This window comes from Medicago sativa, chromosome 7, assembly GCF_051527215.1.
Source record: "Medicago sativa cultivar Bolivia chromosome 7, Bolivia_mono, whole genome shotgun sequence".
Classification (NCBI taxonomy): Eukaryota; Viridiplantae; Streptophyta; class Magnoliopsida; order Fabales; family Fabaceae; genus Medicago; species Medicago sativa.
The window spans coordinates 14,158,444-14,185,187 of record NC_140755.1 but is presented as its reverse complement, the minus strand read 5'-3'; the positions used below and the strand labels follow the sequence as shown (position 1 = coordinate 14,185,187).

At 33.6% G+C, this 26,744-nt stretch overlaps 2 long non-coding RNA genes across 2 annotated transcripts; both read right to left on the bottom strand.

The window, feature by feature from the left end:
* Window positions 1–17,162: 17,162 nt before the first annotated feature.
* LOC146904455 (uncharacterized) lies at window positions 17,163–19,479 on the bottom strand. The gene is made up of 3 exons (XR_015019253.1): window positions 19,156–19,479; window positions 18,900–18,986; window positions 17,163–17,445 (listed from the first exon to the last, which is right to left on the bottom strand). It is a non-coding gene; the product is annotated as an uncharacterized LOC146904455 (long non-coding RNA).
* A 3,862-nt stretch (window positions 19,480–23,341) lies between these two features.
* Window positions 23,342–25,712, bottom strand: LOC146904454 (uncharacterized). The gene is made up of 3 exons (XR_015019254.1): window positions 25,393–25,712; window positions 25,136–25,222; window positions 23,342–23,681 (listed from the first exon to the last, which is right to left on the bottom strand). It is a non-coding gene; the product is annotated as an uncharacterized LOC146904454 (long non-coding RNA).
* Between the last annotated feature and the right edge of the window lie 1,032 nt (window positions 25,713–26,744).

Sequence of the window (26,744 nt, the reverse complement as noted above, 5' to 3'; positions counted from 1 at the left end):
TCATCTATGCATCGTCCATTCCCTTATTCTTAACTTCGTTCTAATTTAAAGTTATTATCTCACCTTATCATTAAATTCGACTTCATCAACTTTCCTCACTGAGACTTCACTATAATTCGAGGTTTCATTCTCTCGATACCAATCGTTATTATTATCGTTAACTATTATAACTATTACCTATTATCCTAATTCCTATGGATCTTGCTATCTTCTAATTGATCCTTGTCTTATTCATCGTTATTGTCATTCCTATTATCTTTCATTACTTAATATACAACTTCTTATCTTCCCTTACGTCTCGTCTTAACTACCCTCTCATTGTCTATGATCATCTAAATTAGACTTCTATATTCTTTATTCATTTTTACACCTTTTACGTTACTGTCTAACATTCATCTTAAGTTTATTAACTACCTTGACTCTTTTACTCTTTCACTTAACGGTATTACTAAACTTATTATTGGATTAAGGAGATTATGATTAACATCCTCAATTGCTCGGAAAATCACTTACTTCATATCTCCCATTATCATCGTTTTACAACTCTTTTACTAAATCAGGTGTTTTTAGACTCACCACATACCCACACTATTTGCACTATAAAATTCTTGTCTTATTAACCTTAATTAACTTGATGTCATTTCTCACTGTTATTATTAAAGACATGTAGAACTATCAACAAAAAGAAAAGGGAAAACAATTTAGATTTCCATTTTTGCACAATTTGATGCAAACTTTACATGTATTTTATAGATGAGAATGAAAGTATGAAGGATACAATGCTTGATTAATGCAACAAGGCGAAAGGTTTCATGATAAACTTCAAATAAAGGAACTGCCTATTTTTCAATTTACTCCCTTAGTGTTTTTGTTCGAATAGAAAGGTATAGACAATTGATGAGATGAAGAAAACAAGGTTTTTTTTTTTGCCAAACAAGGCCGGTCTCGATGATGGAGGTTGGAGGTAAGTTGGCGGCGTCGATTGAGGGAGAGAAGGAATAGAAATGTGTTTTTTAGGGTTTCAGAATGATTTAAATGAGGGTGTAAGGAGAGAATTCGTGGGTTAATGAAGGAGATTGGGCTTGGCCAAATTTTGATTAGTGTAGGGGGTGCCCACATAAAACAATGGTGCCAATAGAAATACATCCAAAATTTTAAACTCTGCATGATTCATGTGTTGTGTTAGCAAAATAAGGTCCCCTATGAAGCTATTGATCTATTAGTGTCGTCCAAGTATAAGAGTTATTGTAACACCCTATTTTTCCGACGATAAATATTATGCTTAAACACACTATTTATCCCTTAAGAGTGGGCACGTGAGTGAAGAGGCACATGAAATCAAAACCAGAGATTCTAGGGGTTTTTTTTTCTCTCCAAATCTTCTTTATCTCTTCCTGCTTCTCAACCTTGTTCTTCATCAATGAATCCCATCTGATGTTCCATTCTCAACACACGAATTCCATTTAGAAATTGCTTTGTTCTAATTTCATTTCATTCACAGATCCATTATCAAGTCCTCTTCTAATTTCAACACAAAATTTCAACCCATCAAATTGCAGATCCATATTCATTCTCTTCATCCAAATCGATTTCAAATTTTCACTTCCTTTTCCAACCGCACTTCAATTTAGTACGTAATCGTTGTTATTCTTAATGCTTCAATCTAAGGGTCATCCAAATCAATTTCAATTTTCTAGGTTTTGGGAACAACAGAGATGTGTTATGTGTTATACAAATGTGTATGAAAAGCCTTTAAATCCGACTTGCAAATAGTTGAGAAATGAGTTATGCATATGTGCCAGAAGAACCAGCAAAATTTTAGCCACTGAAGAACAAATTGAAAAGTTAGGATGCCTTTTTCTTTCATCCTCTATTGTGCATTTTCCCTTGTTTCTAGTTTCTACTACTTTCTACAACTAAGAATAAAGATTATACCGTAAATAGAAATAAATTCAAATTCTGGAAAATAAAAGGAGAATATGAAGATTTGGTTTGGAAGAGGAAGATGAAGGTTTGGTTTGGAAGGAGAAGAGGATGGTGAAACTCTCACGTGCCAGGGTATTTCTTTGGTGATTTTTTGTTCTTTTTATTGGCTATTTATACGCGTGGAATAAAAATAATAATAAAATTAAATAAATACACAGGTGGCATGCCACGTACGGTTGACTGGGTCAAAATTGAGGTTTTGCAAAAGGGGGTAAACATTTGGGGGCCAAAATTGCTACTTTTGCAAACTTAGGGGGTAAATAGCGTGTTTAAGCCTAAACATTAAATAATAGGAATATATTTAATAGTAAGGATGTTACAAAACTCGATATTATATCACAAAATAATGATGAAATGTTTTCTTTTAAAATAAATCTACTAGAGAAGAATAAAATCATTCACTGATCACCTTAATAAATTTATACTTGCCGTTCAATAATCGTAATAGAAAATAACAAAGTTTTCAAGATTAAACTCAAAATGCAATTAAAAATTAAATCGTTAACCCTCAACCCTAGTGTTTCAGTATCAGAGTTCGTAGCAACTACATGATTATTCAACTACTAGATAACATAACTAAACAGAGGGCATTCCCTCGCCTCCGCCTTCTAAAATGTCCCACAACTACACCTCATCAACCAGAGTATCTGTACTCAAGGTACAACCACCATACAAAAAACAACACAACAAAATAAGGGGTGAGAAATCTTGCCATAACATAATAATATAGAAAATCATGCATGTTAAATAAATATCAAAAGAATATATTCTCCACTATCTAATCATTCTCAGAAGTTACTGTTGGTGTAAGCCCTAGAGGCCAATAGTTTATGTTAAATGTATGTTATGTATCATGACTTTTATTATTAGATAAGGGATTTTCTGGAACACACCAACTAGTTATATATATATATATATATATATATATATATATATATATATATATATCAGTCTCATCATCATCATCGTAAATAAACATCATCACTTTCATCATCATAATGATATTGTTGTCGTCATCCTCATCATCACTAAAATATAAACATTATTATTTCTCATCGTATTTATTTATTTATATATATATAATATGAATCGTCACCACTCTTTGTCACATTATGGATTCCTTGTCATTACTCTCTATCAACCGTTTATATCACCACCTTATCTCTTCATTAATCCAACCGTTATGCGTGACTCATTTCTACGCCAACATCCCTCTATTTTATTTTATTATTCATTTTTATGGGCAGACTCTATTCTCTCTTTTATTCTAGGCTCTCTATAAACTTTATCCCTGATTTCATATCCTATTCTCCATTCCTATTCTCAACATGTTTTCTTGTTAATTATCATTACATACAACTTCCCCTCCCTACATAACTAAGTTCTTCCTCACCATTGTCATTAAATCTTTCATACTTATTCTTTTCAATAAAATGATCTTATATCTTATTACTTTGTTCTCACGTGCATAGTCATCTATGCATCGTCCATTCCCCTATTCTTAACTTCGTTCTAATTTAAAGTTATTATCTCACCTTATCATTAAATTCGACTTCAACAACTTTCCTCACTGAGACTTCACTATAATTCGAGATTTCATTCTCTCGATACCGATCGTTATTATTATCATTAACTATTATAACTATTACCTATTATCCTATTTCCTATGGATCTTGCTATCTTCTAATCGATCCTTGTCTTATTCATCGTTATCATCATTCCTAGCATCGTGTAATAATATATTAAGTGTGACTTAATCATGAGATTACATTATCATAAAGAACGCTATTCTTAAATGTATCCGTAATCAAAGCTTTAATATGATTGAATGATAATGATAAAACGTCCAGACTATTATGTATGCAGACTGATGACCGCATCTCATGGGTCATAGATATGAGATATTAAGTCTATACATAGGTATAAATATTAGGAGTAATATTTATACTGGATTGACCCACCGTGAGAATACTACATAGTAAGTTATGCAATTGTCATAAGATATTCTCATATTGATAATAGTGTATATCGCTCTTAGACCTGAAACCACTATGATCCCTAGATGTGGACTCAAGTGCTTTGTTTCCATTCTAACGTTGTCTGTAAAAGGATAACCATAACGTTGGTTGATGGGTACTTGATGAAGCATGCTGAGGGACATAAGTGTCTTAGATGGGATTTGTCCCTCCTCATAAACAGGAGATATATCTTTAGGCCTCTTGATGAAATATGACTGTAAAACTGCATGGTCATGCCGAACTAAGTCAATATAAGATATTGGACTTATTCGTTATTCAGTATATTTCGGAATCAAGAAATATAAACATTGATCTATACAAGGGTGACAATATCTATGCCTTGGGATCAATAAAGATATCGAGACAAAGGAGTAATTGTACACATGAGTATTATCATGGAAAGGTTTCGTCAGATCACTTGACATTCTTGTCACTTGGGTAGCAATGATGTGTTGCTAGAGACCGCTCATTGTTTATAATATTAAATATTAGATTTAATATTATTGCAACGTGACTATAACCTATAGGGTCACACACAAAGAACGGTTAAAAGGGAAATATATAAGTATGACTTATATGAGGGGTGCATTTGGTAAATAACGCTAATTAGTTAGCAAAATTACTAAACTCGTTGTTGGGCTTACTGAAGCCCAATAGTGACTTCTGACTTGCAGAGCGCACTAGAAGTTCTATAAATAGAACCCTAGTGCTGAAGTTTTTGGTTACACGTTTTTGGAGCATCTCTACTTCTCTGAAACTTCTGATTCCTTGGCTAGCACCGAGTTTTGGAGGAGCACTGTTCGTGTGGACTTGCTAAAGGCTTTGCTGCTTGTTGCTTGCTTGGCTGTGATCGTGATTCCAGGTTCCAGCTTTCAGCTTTCAGATTCCACACTTCGAGGTAACAATCGAATCACCGATTCATGTTTGAATTCGTAATGATCCAAGGAAAGAAAATCGAAAATTTTATCCGCTGCTTTATTCTGTTTCGAATTCGATTTTCCTTTAGTGGTATCAGAGCCAATTACGAAACCTTGAATCAGATTGCTTTGTTATTGCTTTATGTTTTAATTTGATTAAACATATTGAATGAAATTAAATAATAAAGAGAATTAAAATTGACATCGTATCATATTATGTTTTCTGTGCATGGCTTTTCGATTTGATTCGATGTTTCAGAAACCGTTTCTGGTGAAACATCGACGTTTCGATTATACATATCGACAGGAACATGATTAATCGATCATAAAAAGCAGTTAATAATAATATCAATCACGTGTATGTGCATGGCTTTTCGATTTGCTTTAATGTTTCAGAAACCGTTTCTGGTGAAACATCAAACTTTTCGATTATACATATTGACAGAAGCATGATTGGTAAATTCTGTATAACAATGGTATATGTGATATACTGGATTTGATCGTAGTTTAAATAAGTCAGATGATATTTGTTCATATTAATTGATCTGATGTATGGAGCTTTGTAACCGATTTTGTGTACTCTGGTGAAGCATCCTAGACTCGATCATGATATGTGAATAAACAATCAGAGTACTTGTTTAATAAGATCAGATTGTTGTGACAAAATTAGGGTTTGCCGAAACGTGTCAAGTGTTGATGCGATATACAGTGCTAATTCAAAGTGAATCGTTCATATTGGATTAGCTTCCGGGGAGCTGACCGGGCAGCGGAACCCCCGGTTAATCTGCGTAGGGTGATCATATGTCGAATTTTAATTTAATTTATTTAATGATGAGGTATAATTAATAATAATAAAAGTGTGTTTGTTATTATTATCATGTGAATGATTATGGCTTTAGTCCTTTTATTTTATTTCTTTTGGATATTGAAATACGGCCTGTGTGTCGTGCCTCTCTCTTATATCTCTATTGTACATTCTCTTCTCATCTACCCCCTCGTATGTAAAACGAGTTTCTTTCATATGTAATGTAAATAGAATACAAGGAGGTAATAGGGCTCAAGACGTTAGGATAGTCCTGGAAGTCAAGTTTGGAGAAGCAAGGTCATTTCTAGGATTAGTTTAGATTCGCTCATTGGCTTGAGAGAGTCATAGAGTTAGGATGGCTATAATCATGTCACTTTTATTTTGTATAATTGTTATGCAAGTTATGATTGGAGTGCGAATATATATGATATATAAGCCGTGGTGAGGTGAGATCAAACTTAATAAAAATCCTTCAATTCAAAATATTAAGTTTAATGCTTTCCAAAAGTTTAACACCCTTCAAGACTAATATCGAATATGTGGGTTTTGCCTCCGTGAAATGCATATTCTATACTAGTAAGTTGCGGTGCGGTAATCCAATTTACCCAAGTGTTATTCTTTTGGGTTTAACTTAACTAAATTAATTTTAATAAGATTAGAATAAATTTAGAAGCTATAATTGGGCAACGTCTATATGATAGACTTGAATAAAGAGTTATTCACCCAATTGATTTGAAAGTTGTATAGGATACAATTGGAAATGTTCCTACCTAAATAACTGAGTTTTAAGTACAGCCCCCGTTGACTTAAAGCAAGGTGAAATAAGGATTTCAATCCACTAGAAAATCTTCCAACGGGATTTTCCGAGTCAAATGTTTGAAGGTCATTTGATTTGAGTAAAATAGTGGGAGCGTATTTAATTAAAGGCCAAGTTAAATATGTTATTTTCATGATACTTATTTTGTATATTTTAAAATTGTAGATGGCCAATAACGCTTCAAACAACATTTTGCGATCACTCATTGAAAAGGAAAAATTGACTGAAACAAATTTTATAGACTGGTACCGTAACATGAGGATTGTCCTCACCCACGAGAAAAAGCTGTATGTGCTTGATGAACCCATTCCTGAGCCACCACCTGCTGGAGCTTCTGCGGCTCTAAGAAATGCCCATACCAGGCATGTCAATGATTCCTTAGAAGTCTCTTGCATCATGCTAGCTACCATGACTCCCGAGCTGCAAAAACAACATGAAGGGATTCCTGCGTTCGATATGATCGGACATCTAAGGACTCTTTATGAAGAGCAGGCTAGGCATGAGAGGTTTGATGTCTCTAAGGCCTTTTTCTCTACCAAGCTGTCAGAAGGAAGTCCCGTAGGACCTCATGTACTCAAAATGATTGGGTATTTTGAGAACCTAGCTCGATTAGGATTTGTCCTTGAGCAGGAACTTGTTGTTGATCTTATCTTGCAATCGTTGCCTGAAAGCTTCAGCAGTTTTATCCAGAACTTCCTCATGAATGACATGGACAAAACACTTCCACAGCTTGCAGCTATGTTGAGAACTGCTGAGAAAAATATGAAGGGAAAGGCTGCTGCCATTTTAGTGGTTAATAATGGCAAGTTCAAAAAGCACAATAAGAAGCCTAACAAGTCTAAGGGAAATGGCAAAGGAAAAGTTGTTGTCAAGCCATCAACCAAAGCTTTGAAGCCTACTGGAGGCGTGGCTAAGGAGGGTAAGTGCTTCTACTGCAACAAGCAGGGGCATTGGAAGCGTAACTGCCCAAAGTATTTGGAAGACAAGAAGAATGGAAATGTTCCTACTACTTCTGCAGGTATTTTTGTTATAGAAATTAATATGTCTACTTCTACATCTTGGGTATTAGATACTGGATGTGGTTCTCATATTTGTACTGATGTGAGGGCCTGAGAATGAGTAGAGCATTGGCAAAAGGCGAGGTCGATCTTAGAGTTGGCAATGGAGCAAAGGTTGCTGCTTTGGCTGTTGGAACTTATGTATTGACCTTACCTAGTGGTCTTTTACTTAATTTAGAAAACTGCTATTATGTACCTGCCATTAGCAGGAATATTATTTCAATTTCTTGTTTGGACAAGGCTAGTTTTTATTTTACAATAAAGGACAAATGTTGTTCTGTTTATTTGGATAATATTCTTTATGCTAGTGCAATTTTGAGTAATGGACTTTATATCCTAGATCTTGATATGCCTATCTATAACATTAATGCTAAAAGGATGAAACCTAATGAGTTGAATCCGACTTACCTTTGTCATTGTCGTTTAGGCCATATAAATGAGAATCACATTTCCAAACTCCATAAAGATGGACTTTTGGATTCTTTTGATTTTGAATCATATGAAACATGTCGATCTTGTTTATTAGGAAAGATGACAAAGGCTCCATTTACCGGTCAAGGTGAAAGGGCTAGTGATCTTTTAGATCTCATACATACTGATGTGTGTGGACCCCTAAACATAACTGCTAGAGGAGGTTTTCACTACTTCATCACATTCATTGATGACTTTAGTAGATTTGGATATGTGTATCTAATGAAACATAAATCTGAATCGTTTACTTTATTCAAGGAATTTCAAAATGAAGTAGAAAACCAACTAGACAAGAAAATTAAAATGCTTCGATCTGATCGAGGTGGAGAGTATTTGAGCTTAGAATTTGACAATCATCTAAAAGAATGCGGGATCTTATCCTAACTCACACCTCTTGGAATGCCACAATGGAATGGTGTTTCCGAAAGGAGAAATCAAACCTTGTTAGACATGGTCCGATCAATGATGAGTCATGCTGAACTTCCAAACTCCTTATGGGGATACGCCTTATTAACTGCAGCTTATACACTTAACCGAATTCCATCTAAAGCGGTAGAAAAGACACCATATGAGATATGGAATGGTCGAAAACCCAATGTGGGGCATTTAACGATTTGGGGTTGTGAAGCTTATATAAAACGACTTATGTCTACTAAGCTTGAACAAAGATCTGATAAATGTTTCTTTGTAGGATATCCTAAAGAAACTAGAGGATACTACTTTTACAAACCTTCTGAGGGAACAATTGTTGTTGCCAGAAATGGAGTCTTTCTTGAAAAGGATTTTGTCTCCAAAAGAATCTGTGGCAGCAAAGTAGATCTTGAAGAATTTCAAGACCCACAAAATGATGACATACCGATGGAGGAACGGGAACATGATACACATACTGTTGTGACAGTAAATCCTATTCCAGTAACACAAGAACCACGTAGGTCTAGCAGGATACGTCAAGAACCTGAGAGATATGAGTATCTCATATCAAAAGAGGGTGATGTATTGCTCATGGACCAAGATGAGCCTGTGACTTACACAGAGGCCATTACTGGTCCTGATTCTGAGAAGTGGCTTGAAGCCATGAAATCTGAAATGCATTCCATGTACACAAATCAAGTTTGGAACTTGATTGAAGCACCTGAAGGAATTAATCCTATAGGATGCAAATGGGTTTTCAAAAAGAAAATTGACAAGGACAGAAAGGTTAATACCTACACAGCGCGATTGGTTGCTAAAGGCTTCAAACAAATTCATGGTGTAGACTATGATGAAACCTTTTCACCAGTTGCAATGATTAAATCCATTCGGATCTTACTTGCAATCGCTGCATACCATGATTATGAAATCTGGCAAATGGATGTTAAGACTGCTTTCCTTAATGGAAATCTTCTTGAGGATGTGTACATGACACAACCTGAAGGATTTGGCGATCCTAAAGCAACCAATAAAGTATGCAAATTACAGCGATCAATCTACGGATTGAAGCAAGCTTCCAGAAGTTGGAATCTTCATTTCGATGAAACTGTACAAAAGTATGGATTCATTAAAAATGAAGATGAGCCTTGTGTTTACAAGAAGGTTATTGGGAGCATAGTCTCATTTCTAGTTTTATATGTGGATGACATATTGTTAATCGAAAATGACATCCCTACATTACAAGACATCAAAAGTTGGTTAGGGATATTGATGACATGCTGTCATTACATTTTTTTTAGGACTTATTGTGACATTTTGATAGAGTTATCATGCAATTGATACTGTTCTGGAGTGCAAAAAGCTTAAATATTGAAGTCTGTTCGAAGGAAATCGCGCCACGCCAATTTCAAGCCGTGCTGCGATTTAAGAAGCAAAATTTCAACATCTCTGTTTGAAGGAAATCGCGGCGCGATTATTAACACGGCACGGCGCGATTTTGCAACTTCAGGCCCAAAACTCTATAAATACTGCATTAATCCTGAAGAACAAGGGTTACGATTTTGGAGAGCAAAGTGCGATTTTGAGACATCGGAGACGGCTAGAAGGGCGATTTCTTCATCCTTTTACCAATTCATGTATGTTTTAATTATTTCATTGATTATGCTATTTGTAAACTCGATTATGAGTAGCTAAATCTCTTAGAGATTAGATCCGAGATGAATCTTTGTAACCCTAATTGACACATGTTGCTGTGAAACTCTATTTTGTTTATGAATTCAATTCTAGTTTATTCAATTCAATTGTTCTTAATGCTTTTTATATCTTGATCACATATAACTTGATTTTGTGAGAACGAATGACCACTGACCATGGCTTTCGACTTAGACCTAATTGAATTGTTCTAATAAACAGGGTTAGTCTAGGAATAGATAATCGTTTGTTAGTGATAATAGGTTAACGTTCGGTAAAACCTTCAAGAATTATTAGACCACCTAAGGAATTAGGGGCTGTAGTTTAAGAAGAGGGTCCTAACTCAAGGGATTGATTAGGGCTATTTTGTTAATCATCGTAAATTAGAAGAGGATTCATAACAAATAGGTGCAGTAGACCAATTAGGGGAACTTAGAGGATTCGACGGATCTGATCTCATCTTTCTCCCATATTTTCTTAACAAATCTTTATTTTTTGTTTCTTGATTTAATTAAAATCAAATCAAATCTACTGCCTAGTGGCAAAACTAAAGATAAACTTTACACATCCTATTTCTATAACGCAATTGAATTATTGAAGTTAAAAACAGTCCTCGTGGGATCGATATTTTTACTACTTCGATAGTATTTGGTGCATGTGCCGAACGTCTATCAGATATGCTTTTCTATGAAAGACTTTGGTGAAGCCTCCTATATATTAGGAATCAGGATCTATAGAGATAGATCACAAAGATTGCTTGGCTTAAGTCAGGGTACATATATAGACAAAGTCCTGAGACGTTTCAATATGCATGATTCCAAGAAAGGATTCATCCCTATGTCTTCAGGTATAAATCTATCAATGACTCAATCCCCTTCGACTAACAAAGAAAGGGATCAAATGCGTGATATTCCATATGCTTCATCAATTGGGTCTATCATGTATGCTATGTTATGTACTCAACCGGATGTCTCGTATGCTTTAAGTGCTACGAGCAGATACCAGTCTAATCCTGGCAATGATCATTGGGTTGCTGTCAAGAATATCCTTAAGTACTTGAGAAGAACTAAGGATACTTTCTTAATCTATGGAGGTCAAGAAGAGCTCTCTGTAATTGGTTACACTGATGCTAGTTTTCAGACAGATCATGATGACTTTAAATCGCAATCTGGATATGTGTTTTGCTTAAATGGCGATGCTATGAGCTGGAAGAGTTCAAAGCAAGAAACAGTCGCTGATTCTACAACAGAAGCCGAGTATATTGCTGCATCTAATGCCGCAAAGGAAGCTGTTTGGATTAAGAAATTCATTTCTGATCTTGGAATAGTTCCAAGTATTGTGGATCCCATTGAATTACTATGTGATAACAATGGAGCAATCGCACAAGCCAAAGAACCTAGATCTCACCAGAAATCCAAACACATACAAAGGTGTTATCATCTTATTCGAAAGATTATCGAAAGAGGAGATGTTAAAATATGCAAAGTACCAACATTAGAGAATGTTGCTGATCCACTTACTAAAGCTGAAGCATGATGGTCATACTAGATCTATGGGTATTAGGTTTATGCCTAATTGGCTCTAGTGCTAGTGGGAGATTGTTGGTGTAAGCCCTAGAGGCCAATAGTTTATGTTAAACATTATCTTGTGTATCATGACTTTTATTATTGAATAATATATGACACTCTTTATTATATTTGTATAATGTTAATAAAGTCCTTAGAATAGATAGTTCGTGTAATAATATATTAAGTGTGACTTAAGCATGAGATTACATTATCATAAAGAACGCTATTCTTAAATGTATCCGTAGTCAAAGCTTTAATATGAATGAAGGATAATAATAAAGCGTTGAGACTATTATGTATGTAGACTGATGACCGCATCTTATGGGTCATATATATGAGATATTAAGTCAATACATAGGTATAAATATTAGGAGTAATATTTATACTGGATTGACCCACCGTGAGAATACTACATAGTAAGTTATGCAATTGTCATAAGATATTCTCACAATGATAATAGTGTATATCGCTCTTAGACCTAAAACCACTATGATCCCTAGATGTAGAATCAAGTGCCTTGGGATCAATAAAGATATCGAGACAAAGAAGTAATTGTACACATGAGTATTATCATGGAAAGGTTTCGTCAGATCACTTGACATTCTTGTCACTTGGGTAGCAATGATGTGTTGCTAGAGACCGCTCATTGTTTATAATATTAAATATTAGATTTAATATTATTGCCAACATGACTAGAACCTATAGGGTCACACGCAAAGAACAGTCAAAAGAGAAATATATAAGTATGACTTATATAAGGGGTGCGTTTGGTAAATAACGCTAATTAGTTAGCAAAATTACTAAACTGGTTGTTGGGCTTACTGAAGCCCAATAGTGACTTCTGACTTGCAGAGAAAACTAGAAGTTCTATAAATAGAACCCTAGTGCTGAAGTTTTTGGTTACACATTTTTGGAGCATCTCTACTTCTCTGAAACTTCTGATTTCTTGGCTAGCACCGAGTTTTTGAGGAGCAGTGTTCGTGTCCACTTGCTAGAGGCTTTGATGCTTGTTGCTTGCTTGGCTGTGATCATGATTCCAGGTTCCAGCTTTCAGCTTTCAGATTCCACACTTTGAGGTAACAATCGAATCACTGATTCATGTTTGAATTCGTAATGATCCAAGGAAAGAAAATCGAAAATTTTATCCGTTGCTTTATTCTGTTTTGAATTCGATTTTCCTTCACTATTATCTTTCATTACTTAATATACAACTTCTTATCTTCCCTTACGTTTCGTCTTAACGACCCTCTCATTGTCTATGATCATCTAAATTAGACTTCTATATTCTTTATTCATTTTTACACCTTTTACGTTACTGTCTAACATTCATCTTAAGTTTATTAACTACCTTGACTCTTTTACTCTTCCCCTTAACGGTATTCCTAAAATTATTATTGGTTTAAGGATATTATGATTAACATCCTCAATTACTCGAAAAATCACTTACTTCATATCTCCCATTATCATCGTTTTACACCTCTTTTACTAAATCGGGTGTTTTTAGACTCACCACATACCCACACTATTTGCACTATAAAATTATTGTCTTATTAACGTTAATTAACTTGATGTCTTTTCTCACTGTTATTATCATCCCCGACCTTACCCAATGCTTTAACTCCTACTCACAACATATCCCACTTCATCATTTACTTGTCACCCTAAACAAGTTAAGTCATCATCATTACTCGTCATTCATGAACATCATTTATTACATCATTCATCATCACCATTCAACAACTATGATCTCAACATAGATCTTCATCGTACGACAATAACTTATCATCATTAATAAACATTTATGCCCTCCGTTCTACTATAATGGTGAGTAACAAGAATAAGTTTCCCGCCTAATTCTACCCAAAGCCCCAATCTCTTCCCGTGACCAATAGACTCAATCCTAATCGTGTTTCCCAAGGTAAATCAACCCCAACCCTAGTGTTTATCGCCAAGAGCAAACTCTATACAAACCCTAGTTTTCTTGTTGACTTCTAAACCTTTGTTTCAGCCCCCTCTATCTCTCTCAAGGTTTACATCTAATACAAGGCTATATTTATAGTAAAAGTATCCCTCGTAAAATTGGAACAAATCTGGCCCATTAAAAATACGAATCAATTTTATGCTGTCGCTACAATTTGGCCATCGAACTCCATAAATCGGCCGCCGAAAATTCACGCATGGAAGGCTGAAAAAACCAAGTCAAATTTGGCCGCCAATATGTCCAGTTCGGTCCCCGATTTTGCACTTCCAGAAAACCAATTTTGAGTCACTTTCACAACACTGAAGTCGATCTTTCAATAGGAACTAAATGAACATCGCGACAAGATGCAAAATCAAATGCCACACAAACGACGAATAACACAAATGCCTTACTTTGACGACGAAATCACAAAAAGCAGAAGGAAAAACTTGATATATACGAAAAACACTTATTTAGATTGAATGAAAGAGGGAAAAAAGATGTAGAGGGGTTATTCTAGGTCAAAAAGTGACCTAAAACCACCTCTCTTTGATAAATGAGGGAGAAAGAAAACTTAGAGAGAAGGTGGAGTTTCTCTCACAAAAAAACTAGGGCCGGTAAAGAGTAATCTATTCCAATTTATTGATTTGAATTGCCTTTAACGTCATGTTTTCATTGTCCTGTTTTTGTGGCTAAGCCTTTTCCTCCATATCTAATGTAGCATTATGTGCTATGCTACATAGAAAAAATGAGGTGAACTTTTTTTTTATATTTTTTTTACAAAGAAAACTAAGGTAAACTTGTTAAAAATCACGCGAATAATCAAATACTTTTATGGTTTTTAAGTTAGACGTTTTTAATAAGTTTGTGCTTAACAAGTTAGTCATTTTAGTCTTTAAAATCGATACTAACTTATGAGTTGAGCTTGTAACACCCTAAATCCCGCATATAATATTTAAATAAATCCATACATAGTTCATGATGTAAATATCACGTCGCATCAGAAAATAGATCTAAACAACATAAAGTAAGATATCTTATCTCAAGATACACCATGAAATATGAACACAAAGGTTCCAATAAATAATGCAACAAGAGTACAAAACCCCAAAAATTGTCATAATCAGAGCAATACTATGCTAGACTCCAAAGGAAATGTGGTAAAGAATGAGTAGGTTTCAAAGCCATCCTCAGAAAACTCTTGGTAACTAAGTGTCCTCAACATGCAAGTTTACCCTCAACAGGTGTAGGTGGCAACCACAATTAAGAGAGTAAGAATATAATCAACATATAGGAAATATAAACGCATGAAATAACTTCAAGGTAAACAATACATCATGCATATTTATATTTATGCTATCAAAGAGAATAAGTCTCAATCAACACTTATAAGCATATAGCAACGACAATTAAAACGTTCAAGTTAACATACATCAAAAGTCATATCATTAGTTCATCATTAAACATCGCACTTTCGCAACGTCAAATTACATAACATCAAATATTCACATCTTCACTTGGTTAGTGTATACCTGCACTCAGTCCTTCAATCTTAAAATACTTCTAGTGTTTTGCGAGACACCAGCAAGCAGTTCATTTATGGAGAAACAATATGAACACCTTCTGGTCAGAAATGACATACTTGAGAACGGTGGTCCTACCGATCTTCATACTGTATATCAAGTTTTATAGAGGCAGTATCACAATGTTGTAGAAGAACATCCCACCTTGAGAGAATACATCAATGAACTTGAAAACGAGATCAAGGCTTTGGAAAAATCTTCTGAGGACAATGTCATCAAGGCTCTGACTAAGCATGAACTAGCCCTTCAGGAATTTTTAGCCAGTTCCATTGGAAGGTTAGCATCTATGATTTAAGGTATAAGTAGAAATCATGGAGAAGGAATTGGTTTTTCAGAAGCACCTTGTAAGATGATGTTGACTTTAGAAAAATCAATTAATCCTTCTTGTTCTGGATAATGGCTGCCCACGTTTTAATATGGAAGTAATGCATGTGTTCCAAGTTTTGACTCTTAAAGAGGAAGATACTGTGGATACTGGAGAAAACCAGAAAGGAGAGACTCCTAGTATGGTGATTACTGGTAATTTATTCTCCTTACTTGTATTTTTGTTTGTTTGTTTGATAGATCAGAACATTATACACTTTTGGAAAAATGTCAAAACATAAACAGGGGTACCCAAACATATATATATTCATGGGTTGGGACAATTTTTTTTTTCAATGGTCAAGTAAGGAAACATTAACAAAGAGGCATAAGAGATACGCACAACAAGAAAACACACACTACAAGGGAAAACTCTTCTAAAGTGATTTTGATATAAATAATCAAGAGATTATTTTTTAAGGATTTTATATTAAAAGAAAAATTATTTAAAATTTTAAAAAGAGATTTTGTATTTCTTCGTCATAAATTAAAAGTGATTTTTTTTTCTTTCAAACACTAATCTAAATAAATCTAAGTATTTTTTTCATTTTCAACATAAAAATTATTTTTTAAAAAAGAAACTTAAATACATGCATAATTAAAACATAAAGAATAATTTTTTTAATAATTATACACAAGCGGGTCATTAGTATCATGCTTACCCTTTTAATGTCATGAATTTCATTAGTACCATAACAAAAAGGATGAATCTCAAAAGAATATGAGATCGGTCCAGTCTTGATGTTTTTAGTCTTACTTCCTCTTTTCTTTTCCTCCACCTGTATAAGTTATACCATCACATACCCTCAAATTATAATATATGATAGTATAAGTTATACAGGTGGAGGAAAAGAAAAGAGGAAGAAAGACTAAAAATATTAGGATCAGACCGATCTCATGTTCTTTTGAGCTTCCTCCTTTTTGTTATGGTACTAATGAAATTCATGACATTGAAATGGTACTTCTCCTTAATATATTTTCAGGCATGCTCTTTTTCAAAAGTTAATTTTTTCCAAATTTGTGGGTATAGGAAACTAATACTGATAAAAAAAATATAATAGTCATGTAAATCCACAAACATGATAGAGTAACTACAACAAATAACTTGATATAAGTATAATTTAGAAAGGTCCCCTTTATAGCTATCAACTTTTTAGAATGGCCTCAAATTCATTGTGAGATTAATTAATAGAAAGTAATACACACAATATTAAGTTGGGTGAAAATTGAAATAAATTAATGCTGCATTGAGAAAGTAAAAATTATTATTTTGGGCAAAATAGTATTATTTTTTAAAACACCTTATTTTGAAACGGATAAATTAATAAATATATTATTTCTTACATTTTAAAATAAGTGTCGTTTTAGAAAATATTTTTCCTCAAAAAAGAATTATGTTTACTTTATCACTACACCATTAATTTATTTGTTTTAACTTCACATGAAATTTGTAACGCCCTCATAAAAGTGTCTAGAATTTTAGAAAGCGTTAAAATTTAATATCGGGTACATTAAATTTCAATATAAAAATTTACCTGTGATGACTGATAATGTGCATATGTCTTTAGGACTCCTGACTGATTATCTAATAGCTTTACATATTATCTAGATGATATTTGTACTAACTGACGAGCACAAAATATTATACAAAATATGATACATAATTCCCATAAACTGATAGGGACTAAAATACTTCACAACAAGTCCTTAGACATACTTCCACATATCAACATCATCAGTGAAGCACCATAATCAATCTATAGCCTTTACTTAATCTTTCCTCTTGGATGACTGTGGACCTGAAAAATAATAAATGGAATGGGATGAGACATAATGTCTCAGTGAGCTCCACCTATCCTAGGCTGCAGACAATCTTTGGGGATACCTATGATTGTCCTCTGTCTAAATTCAACCCCTCTGAGGTTATACATCTTTAACCTATAACTCTGATATCATAACATAACTGAATATTTAGTCTCAATATCTAACAAGTGTGTTAATAAAGTTAGCGTTGAACAAACAATTATCTGAGTTGATTTTACGAATAAACCCAGGTGGAGTAACCCCGGAATTTATTCCTCTGATAACCGGTATATATAAATATTTTCCAACTGGCGGGAAACCCAACTGACGGGGATACCGGACTCCTCTGATTATTGTGGGGTCATCCTCACGGATAGTGTCCGTTCCAACTGGCGGGAACCTTTCGTATCCAACTGGCGGGATAGCGAAAGCCACAATTTAATAAATCAATTAATGTCATATTCTGTTAGTTAGAATTAAATTCTCGTCTCTAACTGAAAATGTGTCAATAACTATTCTCAAAAATGATATTTTACCCGGGTTAGTGACTTACCCATAACTCTTATTCATGGCCAATTTACTCTAAACATTCTTTTACATAAATAATAATGCTATATGGTAGTACGTAATTAGAGGTCATAATAATACATTTCGGCTACACGTTCGGTAATAATGAGAATTTATATTCTTAGCCAAACCAAACCATTATATTACCTTAAAAGTGTAAATTACATTAGTTAAGATTTGAAACAAAGTAATAAAACCAACAATTCTCACTTTCCAAAATTATAGCCGAAATGTGCATATTTATTCATACTTGTGCAAAACTTGTCATAATAATTTTTCCTCTAACTCATACACTACCATAAGCATAATTATCAATATAAAACCATTTTAGAGTACACTAGCAAGAGTAAATATCTTAAGTCATAATGTCTCTATGTTATGTCCTAACATACTAGATCATAATCTATAATTTCTAAAGGCATAATTTATTCTAAACATTCTTTTACATTAATACGCATAGCATTATGGTAGTATGTGGTTGGAGGTTCTCATAACACTTTTCGGCTACATATCCGGAAAAATTGAAAGTTCAATCCGTAACCGCCAATGGTCGTGTATTCATTAAAAGTTTTTCATTCCCATTAGCCAAATATAGGAAAATACCAAATATTTAACAAATTTCTAATTTCTGGAATCTAGCCGAAATCATACACATATTACGAAAATGTATTGAATCCTTGCCTAATAATTTTCCTCCAACCTCTATACTAACATAAGCATGACAACTAACATAAAAGCAAATTCTAGAATATATTATCAAGGGTATTAAGCCTAAAAACATAATAGCACTAACTATGTCCTAATGCTCAAAATCATGATTTATCAATCTAATAGCATAACTGGACTACCCAAAAGGGAAGGTTTACTAACTAAAGGAACTCACACTTTTGTGTTGGTTCCTTTGATGAACTTTGTGGCAAAACCCCAATCTCCAAGCCACTAGCTAAATCCTTTCCTTCTCCAATTGCTCCTACAATCATCAAACATGTTAAAATCATAATACCCATAACATATAACACATCCCAAAGACATAGAATGGAACAATTCCAACAATTTCTCAAAAAGCAATATTTTCCCCAAATGATGGTAAAGGGCGGCCAAACATTGTGAAATGGAAAGGGACCATTTTTGTTGCTTACCTTGCTCTTAAAACATCATGGGTACCTCTTTAAGCATGAATTCTAGCAATTTCCCATGGATTTGGAGACAAAAATGGAAGATTGGATAAAGAGGGAAAGGGGGAGGTTTACTTCTATATAAAGGGAGGGAAGAAATTTGAGCTTGTCCCTTGTTAATACACCTCTAGGTAACCATAAGCATGATTATTGTAATGATTTTCTTGAGGATTTGGAGGATTTGAAGAAGATGAAGGTTGAGTGAGAGAGAGAGCCGATGGGAATGTTAGAAAGAGAAGGGAATAATTGTGATATTTTTAGAGAGAGGAAATGATTGGAATTGTGTAGAAATTTTGTGGAAATTCATTTTTATAAAATGAATTTTGGTTGGCAAATACCTATTTTGCCCCTGCTTAAAATTTTCATAGACAATTTGAAAAATAGCTGACACAGATAAATGTCAAATGACAGTGTTATTAAGCGAGATATTACACTCTACCCCCCTTAAGAAAATTTCGTCCTCGAAATTTAGAGTTTATCTGAAAATAGATACGAATACTGATCTCGCATCTCAGATTCTGAATCTATGGTTTCCAATTCCACTGGCTGAAAAGGATCAAGAATGAATTTTCATAACTGAGAAACATGAAATACATCATGTAATTCTGTCATTAATGCTAACTGATAAGTTACTGGACCGATACGCATGAGTATCTGAAAGGGTTCAATATACCTTGGACTAAGTTTTCTTTATTCTGAATGTTCCTTGCGAACCCATCTTAGGTGTAACTTTCAGAAATACATGATCTCCCTCATTGAACTCTAAAGGTCTCTGTTTCTTATCTACATAACTCTTCTGACGACTTTGCGTCGCTTTCATCTTTTCTTGGATGGACTTAACCTTTAAAGTTGTCTCTTGAATAATTTCTGGTCCCAAAATACCTTGTCTCCGACTTCTGCTCAACACCGTGGAGTTTAACAATTTCTGAAATAAAAAGCGATGCATACTGATATGTCTTCCAATCACCTGGGTCGAAAGGTTTGATAATAACCTCCTTAAGTGTAAGTTGTGGAATACATTATACATTTTGAACATAGTGGAAAGCAAAGCTAACCAATGCATAAAATATTCTTCGGGTAAATTTCTAGTTTCACATACTCCTTATAAATCTGTCTTTGGTTACTACTTCTTGTTTACCTTCACTAAGTTCTAGAAATATCTCACTTATTGGAGTAACACTTTTATCTACTTCGTCGATTCTTATCTTTCCATAAACAGATCCAACCTTTGAGGGGGTTCTTAATGATACGACTAATTCCAATAAAAATTTATTTTTGAATTATACCCCATATAATGAGGTCTCATAATAATCACACCATTCTCTGTATAAGATCGCTCCTATTGGGAATATTATCTGGCATTAAATTTACCTCAATGAATGTAAGAACTGATTCAACTTCCTCCATTATTCAACACATGAATATGAGGTGTTATTGATGTTATCTGCTATGTTTTCTGTGGAATGAGTCCAAACATGGTACTACCTCAAATAGCTGATGGAAGTACTAACTGACGAGTACAGTCCATAAGTCATATCTAAATACAAAACGTACTAACTGGCGAGTACATTAAATGTAATTCTTATGAGTAATAATGCACTAACTGACGAGTACACAATACACGATGTAGTACGACTGATAACTAAATACATGACATATATTTGTAGTCATTCGACTATATTTCATCTGCACTAAACTTCCAACATTCTTAACTTAATCAAATTACACTGTCAAATAAATAAGATCCGTAATCATAAATTTTCTCATGAACTTACTCTTCTAAAAATATACTTTTATTCCTTGAACATTATTATTCTGTCCGTTACTATAAGGAACATATTATCTCAGTCTTTCTGATAATTCCATACTCGTTACCTGAATTGGTATAATTCCATACTGTATATCACATAAATTTTCTAACTTGTATGATATCAATCTTTTCTTTACCTTCAAAAATACGGAGTTTAAAACTCCCGAACTTCACAACAGAATTGTGTTTAAGCATCTGCATTCTTGTTCTGAGTAGTATCCTTGCACTTAAATACCTTTTACTATACCTGATATCCCATGAGAATATTTCAAACCAAAATAAATTCATCTTGCTACAACATCCATATTTGTTACCACATACATGACTCTTTTCCAGCTAAACTGATACTTTTAATTCATTCTTTGAAATCACCAAGTCGACTGACTAAGTTACATACTAGAGGTGATTCCAATTTTCTTAGATTTAACAAGGTAGGAACACTTCCGTCCTACTCTCATTAATTGAATTGTTAATATCTCTGAATTATGCGGTTTGAAAATTATTAGTTTGTCTTTTAAAATTTTCCATGAATATCTCTTTTCAAAGTATAAAACTATTGCACATCCTATCACTTCTTTACTGATTAATTTTCCGTTGCGCCACTCTGATTTGTTATCTTGCATCGATTTAGGCATACCAATTCAATCATTATGTAAAATTTCTCAATCTCATTACTACATGTTTATTCAATTCTTCTAGTCATCCTTCGAAGCTTACATGTCTTAAACAGAGAAGCTAACTTTACATTTCTTGCTACTTTGAGTGCTAACTTATATTACTAGCGAACTATTTCTAGGTATTAAATCCTTCATTAGACATATACTGTACACTTGTTCTCGCAAGGTGTTCCTTGAATGATTCCCACATTCACATTGTTTATAGTAAAACATACTCGACAATTCGCAGCTTATTTCCATTCTTTTTCATTCGTGTCGTGCTGATAATTACACTTACGAGCTCCCTTGAGATAACTTCAATTCTCAAAATCCATTCTCATCGACCAAGTCATTCTTTTAGTTTTTAGAACAATTACGTGAGAAAAATCATCAAAAGAAAATATGCGATTCCTTAATACTTTACTTCATTCTTAACACTTTCGCACTAACAACAACCTTTCATATAACAGAACCTTAAAATAAATTCTCCAATTTCAAAAATCTTGATTAATCCTTATCACTTCAACTTATTATATTCATGCGTTAACACATTCTTGTCCTCTTGATAGAGCTTGACATCATTCATCCATTAGTTCACTGAATTTTGACAACTTATTATTTAATCTTTAGTTTCCGTTCCAATCGAAAAATTGCATCTTATTTCTTACCACTACTGAAACCTCTTTCTACTTACTGCTAAGCTTGTGTTTCTTAGTCCATGACAACTTAATAACTCATGATAGATGCAGGGGTCTATTACAATTTCCTTAGTGAACAACTCTTCTTAGCTTAGTTTATCTGCAATTTCTTGTCAAGAAGAATACATCTGAACCGCACTTTGATCCATACAAAATTTTTCCACTACCAATTATTCATTCTTCTTGTCTCTCACACTACATAACATCTTCACTTTCAAATTCATAAATCTGGCACTTAAGATTCGGAAGATGCACTAATCTAACATAATTTATCTAGTTTGCATTATCCATTCAACGACTACATTGAGGGTTCATCTCCATCTACTCCAAAATAATTTGCTTAATTTAAAATTAATTCACTTAACAACTCAGACATTAATCCTGCTCGCTCTGAGCCTTCATGTCCTTCACTTCTTACATCCTCTACTTTGACTGAAAGCTTATGGATTCCATTAATCGTGTGATAAGTTTCCTCATATCAAATTCCTCTTGCTATTCATGTATTCTTAAATTCATACTCTAAATTATTTTTTTCCATACCTTACATCATACTTCCTATATTGTGGCTTATATAAAGATTACAATCGTCCCTGAGTATCTTACTTCTCTTGTATCCACATACAAAGTGCAGTTTAATAATATCAAAGTACTCCATCTTACTTATAACATTTTCTATCCATTCCCAAGGAATTTCCATCTTCACAAATCACCAGCCACCTTCTGGCATTAAATACTTCCTTATCAAGAATCATTATAAAACCTGACACCTTGACTGCCTCCTTCATACGCTTCATTCCTCCTAGGATATATTCAGCTCTCAGACATTTGTTCTAACTATCATATACTAGTCTGAGTTGATCAGGCTCAACTAGACATGATATTTAGAATAAATATCCGGAACCCAATGGTCCCACTGCTTTTATTGAATTCTAATGACCCAAGGCACGATCTGAATCGACCAGCTCTGATACCAAATTGTAACGCCCTCATAAAAGTGTCTAGAATTTTAGAAAGCGTTAAAATTTAATATCGGGTACATTAAATTTCAATATAAAAATTTACCTGTGATGACTGATAATGTGCATATGTCTTTAGGACTCCTGACTGATTATCTAATAGCTTTACATATTATCTAGATGATATTTGTACTAACTGACGAGCACAAAATATTATACAAAATATGATACATAATTCCCATAAACTGATAGGGACTAAAATACTTCACAACAAGTCCTTAGACATACTTCCACATATCAACATCATCAGTGAAGCACCATAATCAATCTATAGCCTTTACTTAATCTTTCCTCTTGGATGACTGTGGACCTGAAAAATAATAAATGGAATGGGATGAGACATAATGTCTCAGTGAGCTCCACCTATCCTAGGCTGCAGACAATCTTTGGGGATACCTATGATTGTCCTCTGTCTAAATTCAACCCCTCTGAGGTTATACATCTTTAACCTATAACTCTGATATCATAACATAACTGAATATTTAGTCTCAATATCTAACAAGTGTGTTAATAAAGTTAGCGTTGAACAAACAATTATCTGAGTTGATTTTACGAATAAACCCAGGTGGAGTAACCCCGGAATTTATTCCTCTGATAACCGGTATATATAAATATTTTCCAACTGGCGGGAAACCCAACTGACGGGGATACCGGACTCCTCTGATTATTGTGGGGTCATCCTCACGGATAGTGTCCGTTCCAACTGGCGGGAACCTTTCGTATCCAACTGGCGGGATAGCGAAAGCCACAATTTAATAAATCAATTAATGTCATATTCTGTTAGTTAGAATTAAATTCTCGTCTCTAACTGAAAATGTGTCAATAACTATTCTCAAAAATGATATTTTACCCGGGTTAGTGACTTACCCATAACTCTTATTCATGGCCAATTTACTCTAAACATTCTTTTACATAAATAATAATGCTATATGGTAGTACGTAATTAGAGGTCATAATAATACATTTCGGCTACACGTTCGGTAATAATGAGAATTTATATTCTTAGCCAAACCAAACCATTATATTACCTTAAAAGTGTAAATTACATTAGTTAAGATTTGAAACAAAGTAATAAAACCAACAATTCTCACTTTCCAAAATTATAGCCGAAATGTGCATATTTATTCATACTTGTGCAAAACTTGTCATAATAATTTTTCCTCTAACTCATACACTACCATAAGCATAATTATCAATATAAAACCATTTTAGAGTACACTAGCAAGAGTAAATATCTTAAGTCATAATGTCTCTATGTTATGTCCTAACATACTAGATCATAATCTATAATTTCTAAAGGCATAATTTATTCTAAACATTCTTTTACATTAATACGCATAGCATTATGGTAGTATGTGGTTGGAGGTTCTCATAACACTTTTCGGCTACATATCCGGAAAAATTGAAAGTTCAATCCGTAACCGCCAATGGTCGTGTATTCATTAAAAGTTTTTCATTCCCATTAGCCAAATATAGGAAAATACCAAATATTTAACAAATTTCTAATTTCTGGAATCTAGCCGAAATCATACACATATTACGAAAATGTATTGAATCCTTGCCTAATAATTTTCCTCCAACCTCTATACTAACATAAGCATGACAACTAACATAAAAGCAAATTCTAGAATATATTATCAAGGGTATTAAGCCTAAAAACATAATAGCACTAACTATGTCCTAATGCTCAAAATCATGATTTATCAATCTAATAGCATAACTGGACTACCCAAAAGGGAAGGTTTACTAACTAAAGGAACTCACACTTTTGTGTTGGTTCCTTTGATGAACTTTGTGGCAAAACCCCAATCTCCAAGCCACTAGCTAAATCCTTTCCTTCTCCAATTGCTCCTACAATCATCAAACATGTTAAAATCATAATACCCATAACATATAACACATCCCCAAAGACATAGAATGGAACAATTCCAACAATTTCTCAAAAAGCAATATTTTCCCCAAATGATGGTAAAGGGCGGCCAAACATTGTGAAATGGAAAGGGACCATTTTTGTTGCTTACCTTGCTCTTAAAACATCATGGGTACCTCTTTAAGCATGAATTCTAGCAATTTCCCATGGATTTGGAGACAAAAATGGAAGATTGGATAAAGAGGGAAAGGAGGCGGTTTACTTCTATATAAAGGGAGGGAAGAAATTTGAGCTTGTCCCTTGTTAATACACCTCTAGGTAACCATAAGCATGATTATTGTAATGATTTTCTTGAGGATTTGGAGGATTTGAAGAAGATGAAGGTTGAGTGAGAGAGAGAGAGCCGATGGGAATGTTAGAAAGAGAAGGGAAGAATTGTGATATTTTTAGAGAGAGGAAATGATTGGAATTGTGTAGAAATTTTGTGGAAATTCATTTTTATAAAATGAATTTTGGTTGGCAAATACCTATTTTGCCCCTGCTTAAAATTTTCATAGACAATTTGAAAAATAGCTGACACAGATAAATGTCAAATGACAGTGTTATTAAGCGAGATATTACAAAATTAATATACTGTAACTCACTTTTAAGTTGTTAACCTCTAATAAGAAATGGTTATAATGTTGAAAATTTTGTAAAATTGTTTTAGTTATTCATTCATCAATAGGATAGAGCTAAGAGTTAAGGGTTTGGAGGCTCTGGGTTCAAACCAGACAAATGCGTAAATATTAATCTAATAACTAATTACTAATATTTGTCATTAAACTTTTTTTATCATTCATTTATTAATTTTAGACCAAATGATGATACCCTCTCTGTAAAAAAAAATATAAGAGTCTTATTATCGAAATGTGTTGGTCAAAATTTTAGACCAAATAATTTCACTTTTAAGACTCATGTTGCTTATTTTGCTATTGATGATTAGTAAATAACATTATTAAACTTATTAAATATGAAAATAAATATGTTCACGTTCCACCAAACACAATCGTATGAACAATTATATGAAATATTTGAGGCCAATCATATATGATTACTCTTCTAGGATACAATCTCATGTTTTAGTCATTTTATCATGTTTGTGGTCATGTATCCGTATCATTAACCTTAATAATGATATTTACATATCCTCAAATCAGTTATATGAGTCCCAAATAGCATGTTTTCGTATAATTGTTCCCATAAATTTCATATGTATATTCTTTAATTTTGATCTTTTCATTTGTCTAAATTATATATGTATGGCTAACTGTAGTAATAACTAGTAGAATTAATAGCAATACTTGAATTATGCAATTGAAGGTTTACTAGTAGAATTAAAAAAAATCATACTTAGACTATTTTCTATAGCGACAAAATGATATAATAGTAACTAAGATTTAATTAGTCTTACCTTATAAACTTTAGCATGAAACCATAAGCATCCAGTCTTAAGACAAATAT